The sequence below is a fragment of the Pyrgilauda ruficollis genome, unplaced genomic scaffold (genome assembly GCF_017590135.1).
Source record: "Pyrgilauda ruficollis isolate IOZ18807 unplaced genomic scaffold, ASM1759013v1 scaffold29, whole genome shotgun sequence".
NCBI classification, from domain to species: Eukaryota; Metazoa; Chordata; class Aves; order Passeriformes; family Passeridae; genus Pyrgilauda; species Pyrgilauda ruficollis.
In genome coordinates, this window is record NW_024524266.1 from 4,515,505 (window position 1) to 4,526,179 (window position 10,675).

Genomic DNA, 10,675 nt, shown 5'->3' on the forward strand with positions numbered 1-10,675 from the left:
TTTATTCAAGTTAAATGATGAAGACATCTATACCTGAGTTTCTCTCCATTTCTACCCAGGACAGACAAAACAAAGATGGGTCAATCCTAGCTTTTGTGGCCGTGTGAAGATTTTATTGGTCATGTCTAATAGTTATCTTTTTTCTTTTCTTTTTTTTTTTCCTTAGGCAAAAGAAAAAGAAAATGGCAGGAGTACAATTTAAACAACTTAAACATTTAAATATTAAACAGTTTAAACATTTAATAAAATCCCACAATACCTGTTTTTAGGGAGTAGAATCCTACTTCTTTCTGCTGGAATCTTTGAAATATTTTTTAAGTAGGAAAGTATGTATGAAATTTAAAATGGATCATCATAGTCAGAATTTTGCAACCAAATGCCTGCATTTCACTGAAAGGACTTTTCTTAAAGGATAAACGTCTTTGTTTATTGTTTGTTTCCTTGGGGTCTATTTGCACGGATCTTCGTTCTTTTTGTTTCTACTGTGCTCTGCAAGTAAGAGAAGAAATATCTTACTTAAAAGAAATGTCATCATTACAGAGGTCAAGCAATTTGTTTTTAAGATCATATTAGTCATTTTATGCTGCTTTAATTATTTTACTGTGGTGAGATATTTCAATTAGAATAGAGTTTTGCTAACAGTAACTTAAGACATTTTCCAATTTACATTTTCTTTTAACATCAGTTATGATTGTTTTGAAAGGACTGGGATTGAAGAATACTGCTGAACTTCTAGAAAAAAATGCCATGAAACTTAAAATACAGCTTTCAACCTCTACTATGGTGGACATTTAAGTGTTAAAAAATGTTCATTGTTATACACATATGACACATTTTCTATCTTCTTGTATCTTCAGAAATACTTTGCAGCCAAGCAAACATATAAACTGCACTGAATTATGCATGGAAAAATATTTTAGGTCTCCATCTGCTAGGCATTTTTTGCAGTTTATTTCTTAAGTTAAAAATGTTTCCGCTCCTTTATATTAGGTATAAAACTAGTTTCAGCACCTTAATCGATTTTATTTCCTAGTATTCTGTATTATCACATGACTTGTAAGAACACAGGGAGAAAGATCCTAGTTCAGCAGAAGATTTAAACAAATTTTGCTGATTGAGACCATGGAAGAGAAGATTAAGTAATGTATAATACTTTGTTTTTACTATCAGTATCTTTAATTTACTCAAAATTAAAAAAGTTTTGCATGTTTTAATTGCCAGGTGTTTCCAACCTTTCCAATTCCATAAATTTAGGCAATGTCCATGAGATATTTGTAAGCTTGCCTCCAGCCTTGCTTTTTTTTGAAAATGCCATGCAAATTATTTTTTTTTCTGAGCTGTAGAGCCAATTAGTTCTGTTACTAGGATACTGTTTACCATAAAGATCATGATGTAGAATTTACTGGATAAAAAGGAATAAAAAAACTAACAGAACAATGAAAAGCTTTCTGAGAGAATAAAATCCAAATTGATGATCAGCTACTATCCAGCTCAGCTATAATATGTACCTTTTTACATGGGTCACAACACTAAATCTGTTTGATTCCTTTGTTAAAATAGGACAGAAATATTTAAATGAGAGGTGAAAGAAGCATTTTACACATGGAGATAGAAATGAGCTAAGCCCAGCATTAGCAACTGTTACATTGGCTTATGACTCCACAAATAAAATGCTGTTGAAAGGATATCAAATAAACTAACATCCAGGAAAAAATGGATTCAAGTATAAAATATATGAATTTTTCAAGTAACCACAGAAAGATATAAAAAAAAAAATGTACACCAGCTCTGTCTATACTTGGATGTATATTGTATATTGATGTATATTTGGAAGTGTGTTTGAGAAGTTGTGGTAGTCTGGTGACATTTCCACTGATTGGAAAAGGGGGAACATGACCTCTATTTTTAAAAAAGGTAAGAAGCAAGACCCAGGGAGCTACAGATCAGTGAGTCTCACCTTTATGCCTAGCAAGTTCATGGAGCAGATCCTCCTGGAAACTATGCTGAGGCTCATGGAAAATAAGGAGGTGACAGCTGATATCTTCACAAAGGGCAATTCCTGTCTGACAAGTTTGGTGGTTGTCTGGGACAGGGTTACATCATTGGTGGCAGAGGGAGTAGTGACTGATCTCATCTACCTGGACTTGTGCAAAACATTTGATGCTGTCCCCCACAACATCCCGGTCTCCATACTGGAAAGGTGTGGATTTGATAGGTGGATCACTTGGCAGACAAGGGATTGACTGAATGGTTGCACTCAAATGGTCATTTGTGGTCAATGACTCACTGTCCAGGTGGAGACCAGTGACGAGTGGTGTTCCTCAGAGCCTGGTGTTGAGACCAGCTCTGTTTAACACCTTTGTTGGCATCATGGGCTTGAGTCCAGGCCCATGGACTCAGCAGGTCTGCCACGAGCTTGAGTCCAGGCCCATTGGGTGCACCCCCAGCAGGTCTGCCAAAATAGAGCAAGCTGTCAGGTGGGGTCAATGTGCTGCAGGCAAGAGGTGCCATCCAGAGGGACCTGTAAAGGCTCAAGAGGAGAAAACCTTTTGAAGTTCAACAAGGCCAAGTGCAAGGTCCTGCCTGCAAGTAATCTCAAGCACAAATGCAGGTGGAGAACAGATTGAAAGCAGGTCTGAGGAGAGAGATTTGGTGGTGTTGGCTGACAGGAAGTTCAACATGACTGAACAATGTGAGTTTGCAGCCCAGAAAGCCAACAGTGTCCTGGGCTACATCCAAAGCAGTGTGGGCAGCAGGGCAAGGTACTGGAAACTTCCCCACTGCTCTTCTCTGGTGACACCCCACCAGTAGTACTGAGTCCAGCTCTGGGGCCCCCAGCATAAGCAGGAAATGAACACGTTGGAGTGGGTCCAGAGAAGGGTCATGAAGAAGATAAGAGGGCTGAAGCAGCTCTCCTGTGAAGACAAAGAGTGAGATTTGATGCTGTTGATACTGGAGAATGCTCTGTGCAGAACTTCGAGCACCCTTCTGGTCCCTAGAGGGGATTAAAAAAGAATGCTGGAGAGGGACCTTTTGCCAGGGCATGTAGTGATGGGAAAAGGGGTAATGGCTTTAAACTAAAAGAGAGGAGGTTTAGATTAGATATTAATCTAATGAGACATTGGAACAGGTCGCTCAGAGAAGTTGTTGATGCCTCAGCCCTGAAAGTGTTCTAGGCCAGGTTGGATGGGGCTTTGAGCAACCTGGTCAAGTGGAAGGTGTCCCTGCCTATGGCAGAAGGTTTGGAACTAGATGGCTTTAAGGTCCCCTCCAAGCCAAAACCTTCTGTGATCCTATAAAAAGATCTGTTAGACTTGGACAGATATGAAGCCCTGTAATTGATGGAGGAATTCCCTCTAAATGCCTACTTTTTGTACATAAATTTAATGCAAAAATTACTTTGAAGGTTGTCAGAGGTATATCATATGCATGTCAATAATAAACAATAAAATTAAACACATAAGTTTCCCTCTGCAATTGTGCTAAAAGAGAAATTCCCAAAGCTAATTGTAGAGGAAGAAGCAATCCAGAAGCAGTGGTTTTGAAGTTGTTGTTGATCTGGGACACAGGATGTCCTCCAACATTTCCAGCAGCTTTTAAGGTAAGTCTATTCTTATTCCCCGAATAAAATGAAATAAATACTTAAGTGTGACTTTCACCAGACTATTTTAGTCAATGTTACAATAATGTAATGTTACCAAATACTTAGACAAAGTAAGTGTTGGGGCAGATAAGACATATTAATTTAAGAAACATGATGAGTACCTCTAGGGATGAAGAAATTATTCTTTACTTAACCTACTTTTAAAATATATTATCTTTGGAGAAGTATCCAAGTTTTATTTGTGTTTTTTTTTTGTTTGTTTGATATTTTTTTGGCAAGGGGGGGAGGGTTTGTTGGTTTGTTTGGTTTTTTTGTTTGTTGTTTTTTTTTAATGAAAGACATCAATAGAAACTAATTCAGGTTTGTTGGAATAGATGCTATGATCCCAGACTGAAAATGTAATATATGTTATACATGTTTCTAATTCTCTTTAAACCACATTTGTGCTTCGGGACATGTAAGTTTGTTTTGGTATGAATCACTAAGACAATAGTTGTTGATTCTCATTTCTCTTCCTCACTGTAACTCTGGTCTTTACCTACTTCCATTACAATGCAACATCATGATCCTAACATGTCAAGTATAATGCCCAATTGCTACTTCTACTAAATAAAACTCTAAAGCCTATTAAAATGTAGCTTCCAAAGGAATAACATCACTTAGAATCATAAATTAATCCTTGTTGAGTTTTGTGCTTACAAGGTAAAACTGCAAAGCAGCAGCTGGGTAAGCTCATTAAAAAATTCTCATTCTATCTACATTAGCTGCACCAAAATGTTAAGTACAGACATATTCAAAACTGAAGTAATTTGACATTAGCAAAATATCAGACTCAGACTCACACACTTCTCTTACCTTTCTGCTTGAATACTATAAGCATATTTAATGAATTATTAGCACTGACTTCCTCAGATAATGCAACAAAATACAATATATCCAAGAAACAATATAACCAAAGGGTGATTATTTCCTCTGGACAGATAAATGGGCTGTGGTCCTGATTGCTTGTTTCTGTTTCTAGCAATTCATAATTCATAGACGAACACAATAGAGAAGTTAGCAATGAACCCTCAAAGAAAAAAAAAAAAAAAAACAAGGAAAGAAAGAGATATTTCTAAAGATTTTAGTGTGTCAATCTTTCTGGAATAAAAAATAGTGAAAAAAAGAAAAGTTCAGAGTTGAAGCAGAAGACTCTCCAATCTTATGCATTTTTAATTGCCTTAACAAAAGTGGCATATACTTGTCAACATTAATTAGAAAATTCAAAGCATATTAATCTATTTAAGGAGTATCATATTAGGAAACCTACCTAATGTAACTGATTATTTAGAATCTACACCTTTTACTAATCACCTTAGATGAAAATCAAGCCTAGTGATCACAGAAGAGCATGGTTTCTTTATCCATGTTTCAATATTAATTTGCATTTAGTTTTCCGTAATTGAAATGAATTAGAATAAATGTGCATCAAATACTTAAGACGTCAGTAACCTGATTTCAGCAAAAGTTAAATTTCAGTTTCACAGAAATGTTTTCTGTATTTTTGTTCTATTTTTGTCCATCAAATTTATGTACTCTTTATTCCATTGCAATTTTCCTAATTTTCATGATCAAAGAGAAGCAGCATTTTCTAAAGAAAATATGAACACTGTTGCTAACTTTAAGAGGTGATTAACACAAGATATTCAGGGTGAAAATTCAATGAAATGGGGAAATGAGGTCTAGGAAAAAGGTTTAATCACTATTTCAGAAGATACACCAATGCAGATAGGTGAATGTGCAGCTAAGTTTCCTTAACTGGTGGATACCTCTAATAAAACACCATTAAATAATTTAATTTCTTGTAAGTCTCCTCTACGGGCCTCGCCTTGCCCTTTTATTCAACAATTTTTTAATCAGGGGAAGTCCTGCTAAACTTACAGCTGTGTAGTGATACTGGTGATTTTTAAGTCTTCACTACCCTGGCATTGGCAGAAGGGAAAGCTGAGGTGGAGGCAGCAAAGGACGCGTGTGGAGAGGAAGGGATGGTATAGGCATGGCTGCACAGGTAGCCCACAGGCTGCATGAGGAGAAGACCTGCCAGCTGAAATGTTGATGGTGAGGCAAAGAAAGGGTTGAAGGTGTGATCAAAACACCAGAACAAAATGACAAATTCACCAGAGAAACAAAGCAGTAGTACCAACAAAGGTATTCCTTTCATCAAAGTAGAGAAGAGAATAATATCTCAGCCCTAAAAAATAAACTGAAAATTTTGATTGGTCCTCTGAAGGTCAGTTTTTGCAAATAGACTTGGACTACATAGTTTCCTTACCTACCTAGGCTTCTTATCCCTCAAGGGTAAATGATGAAAATAGAAATGGTTCATGATTAATGCATTCAATGGTAGTTATAAAACACAAAACATTTTATAGGAAAGATTCTAGAGCCTTCCGTGCAAAAAGAATTATCTAATTTATTGAATCTAATTTATTGTTAGGAGGCCTTTGAAAGCAGGTACTGAAGCCACTCTGTGTTGCTACATGTTTAAATACATTGTCTGTCCTCAGCTTTTTCTCGGTGTCCTTGTACAAATAAGATTAAGTAACACTGACAGTTAAAAAGCCTTGATTTAACTTGCATAGATATATCTGGAGATCCATGCCAGACCTGAGTTCATTTAAGATGTTGCTTGACAACCTGATCCTTTGAACTCAATCTGTACTTGATCTTGCACCTCTATGTTGCCATGGCTCCCAGATTAAATAACTAACTATTTTGCCCTAAAGGCACACCAACAGCTTACATATCTGCAAAGAGGTCTTCCTGGTTGTGCTTTCAGGTCTGGAATACTGATCCGCAAAATCTCTTCTTGCACAAGCATACACATCATTAAGTCTCCTTTATAAACCTTCAGAACACCCTTTGAAAAAAAAAAAAAAAAAGAAAAGGATACAACTGGGATTTCTAAAACTCCATTAAAATAATTGTTATGGTCTCCAAACTGTTAACCTTTACAATAATATTTTCCACGGTAGCTGTTAAAATGCTTCCAGAGATATGCCAGAACAGGTGACATTGGCATTATCTTCTTCATTTTGCCACATCTTCAATGGGTAAAAGTGATTCTAATAAGTCTTCACCAATAATTATGATCCCCTAAAAATATTGCCCCTATCTTTCTGTAAGATATAAGAATTGGTAAAGGACATACCATTGTCACACCACGTGAATTGCACTTTGGAATATCATAAAAAAAATACAGCATCAAATGACAATACATGCCATGTGTTAGGAATGTAGGTGCATAAATGTATTCCTAATGTAAGCAGCTTTTCTTCACAGAAAAGAATGGTAATTTAAAGAGTAGCAGCAAAACATTTTTCTATCAAAGGCTGGAGCTGCAGGGGGCAATGGAAAGCTTTGTGATGTAGTACTTGAAAAGTCATGATTGTTAGCTACAGAATATACATTTTAAATTATTTTTCAAATGTTTACCACGTTAGTTTAGATTCAAACTGTGATATGCAGTCATGGTGGCAAACAGTTCCCAGCAATCACAATATTTTCAAAGAACTATCTGTAATGAAGCAGAATATTCATCTGAAATAGGGCATTTTGGGGTTTTTATTATGAAGCTTTTAGTTGTATAATTATGGAGGAAAACCAGATGAAATAAATTTAACTGGATTTTATTTCAAATATTAACTATTTTGAATTTTTTTTCTTGATGTATTCCTTTTTCTTTCTTCCTTTTGTGTTCTTTCTCTTTTTATTTAGAAATTTTTTAAGGTTACAAAAATTTGGATTTTTTACTTTTTTTTTTTTTGAGAAAAACATGAATGTGTGTTTATTGAAAACTTTAAATTTTGACAAAAAACTCACTATTATTAGTGGAAAATATAAGAACAATTTTAATGCTATGTCTTGTCATTCATCTAAGTGTTGTTATTCATGTTTTCTGTGGGTTAATAATCTTGTGTATGCCCTGAAAGCATTATTGCAATGTAAAAGGAAAAATGTATGTCTGATGCCTACAATCAGGGATATGAATCCATATATCAACTCATAACTAGAAAGGAATAATTTTTCAATTACCAAGTACTCCAAGCTATCTGTGTCTTAACTCTGAGAGTTAGGTACCTTAAGTTTTGCTATAAAATGTAGCATTCTGCTGTAGTACAACATTGCTTAAAAAGACATTTTGCAGCCAGTTTAGATTTTTCTTTTCCAAGGAACACAAAGTTTTGTCTAAACTAAAGGCTGACCTTTTTTTTGTGATATTTATTAATGCTCTGTGAGTATTCCCTGCCCTCTGTCACTGTGAAGTCTGGTTTTTATTTTTTTAAAGGCTTTGGAGCATGCATTATTTCAGTGTTCAAGACACGTTATTGTTCCAGTCAATGTTTCAGTAGGATGCTCTGTTACTGCCAGAGCACAGATAGCTCCCATTCAGCTCAGTGTTAGATAACACAGATTCTTGAACCAGATTACAGAAACAGAGAAAAACCATATGGCTGAGAAATCAGTCTCTATCATATGTAGTACTTTTACCACATTCATATCTTTGAATTTATAGGGTGTGCAAAGGCCTCTCACATAAAAGGTCCAAGATAGGAAGCAAGCATATTCTTCATGCTGGAGGAGTCCATCAGATATAGTACTGATGCCTAATGATGAGAAAGAAGGGACTCTGGTAGAAGTGTTTCCCTGTGTTTCTGGTGGTTTTATCCATGCCTTGAAAAGCAAGATGGTACTGAAATAATACTGAAATAATACTGAATAACACTGAAACGATGAATTTCCAAATTAAACTCCAACTATTCTGCGTTACTATGATACATGTGATCTTTTGAAGAGCATCTGAAATTCCATTGTTTATCAGTCTTGTGTGAGTTCCTTGCATCCACATTTTTTTGGCTGTTGATACTGTTTAAAACAGTTTATTAAGTGTAATCTACTGCCCACATCAATACTAATATACTTAGCATTAATCTTCTGTGTTGTGTTGCAAGAGCTCTGATTCTCCTGCCTCCTCACTAGAAGCTTGCTTGCCATCAATCAAGTCATCATGACATGCCACTTTTTTTTTTTTCCCTTTAATTCAAACGCGATGCACAGGATCCCCTTAATAAATGCAGCAGTAGGAACTCTGGAACTGTCAACCCCAGTGCTAGGGTTTCCCCAAAAGGAGAAATCCTTTTTCAACACAGTTATAAAACCTTAACAAAACAGATAAATAAGATAAAGTTTTAGGTTAGAGCTTGGAGATTTTTTGTTGGCTTTTTTTTTGATTGGTTTGTTTGTCTTGGCTTGTTTTTTTTTTTTTTTTTTTTTTTTTTTAATAGAATAACCTGCCAGCCCTGTTCTACCTGGAATTGCCAGCTCTGTCGCTTTTGTAATCAGTAACTGGAGTGAAGGCTGCTTTTTCAGCCCAAAAGTCAATCTTCAGTCTTGTGATTTCTTGTCCTTCAATCATCACACCCTTCCCCTGTGCTGATTCTTTTCTTTACTCCCCAGGAGTAGGCCACTTTTGGACACATTCCCCAGCAGAGCAGTATTTAGGGACAAGAGCTGGGGGCTTTGCTCTCTCTCTGCCACCACTATACTGAAGCAGGCAGCTCCAGGAATGTCTTGGCTCTTCCCCTTCCCAAAGTTTCAGTGTTCTCTGTTTCACCCATTCCTCACGTCTCAAGGGAGACTCCATGGGACAGAGCAGAGGGATGGGAGGGAGGAAGGGGAAGGAGAGGGTAGCTTTAAGGTGATGGGATTTTTCTGGTTTGCCCTACTAATTGTTTGTAAAAGGTATCCGCTGATACCTCTGACCCTCTCCCATGTCCATGCCTGTCTGCCACCTCCTCAGTGGAGGAGGAATACTTTGCAAAAGACCTTTCGTTGACTATGTATTGCCTACAGACTGGAGAGAGACCAAAATATTTCTCACTGGCAGAGTTCTAAAGTAGAGGAGGTTGGCGTTTTCCCATCACAAGGAGCAAGCAGGTCAGCAGGAGATAGCCAAATGGTGTTATTTCTTGTAGTCACACCCCGAGAGTTGGCAACTTTTAAGTGCCCTGTTATACTAAACTGACCTGGCATGTGTTCCAGGGATGTTTGCATTGCTTTATTAAACTCTGTTAGCATGTTTGAAGGGATATCGATTAAGACAATCAAAGTATGAAATAAACCTGAAAACAAGGACATGAGGAGTAGGAATTGGCTTAAATATAACCAGGAGGAAATAAAGAAAAGCTACTTGCTAAGGAAGACATCCAAAATGCTTTCTGAAAGGTAAGAGTTTAAAAGGCCAGCTTTAGTTTCGTCCCAAAAGAAGAAAATTAATTCAGACAGTAAGGGACTCAACCCAGGCACTGGTGGGTCACAAGCCCTATACAGCAGTTCAGGCTTGTGTTTAAATCCCCTTTCCTCAAAAAGAGGATGGAATGGAATCTGTGTGAATGGGAACTTTAATTACTTATTGTTTCTTATTTCAGTGGGGTGCACTCAGCCTATTACACTGGGATGACTGAGTTGTGACAGTCATAATTGCACTGGTGCTAACTCTAACATAAAGGGAAACTGGATTTTCTGATAAAAGATGCCAGATGGAGAAGAATCATTTCCCAGGTGTCTGGGAGGAGGCCATTACCTGTGGAATGCAAATTTTATTTTAAGTTTGATCTGGATGCATTTGTATGACAAATTGAGGAAGCAGCGAGTAAAGAGGTTAAACATATACAGAATATTAAGAAACTTTCAAGTAGATGGAGGCATGGAGCTTTATCTTTCAGTTGCATGGTTTGTCTTTGGAAGTGCCCTGACTAGAAAACTGACTGTACAAGAGCTTCTGGGATGTGTGTATGCACAAAGAGGTAGTTTTGATATAAAATCAGAGCAAAATGAGGAGAGTTTAAAAACCCAAATTCTGGAATGGTAGCCTAGAAATGGATGGCAGAATGCAGATGGGAGGGTGTGCTGAAACAATGCTTGGGTATTGGTAGTACTTCCAACACCTTTGTCCAATTTGAACACCTGTGATTTCTGTTTGATGAGCAGTGGGAATTGCCTGTGATGTTACAGCTCAGATTTCCAATGGAT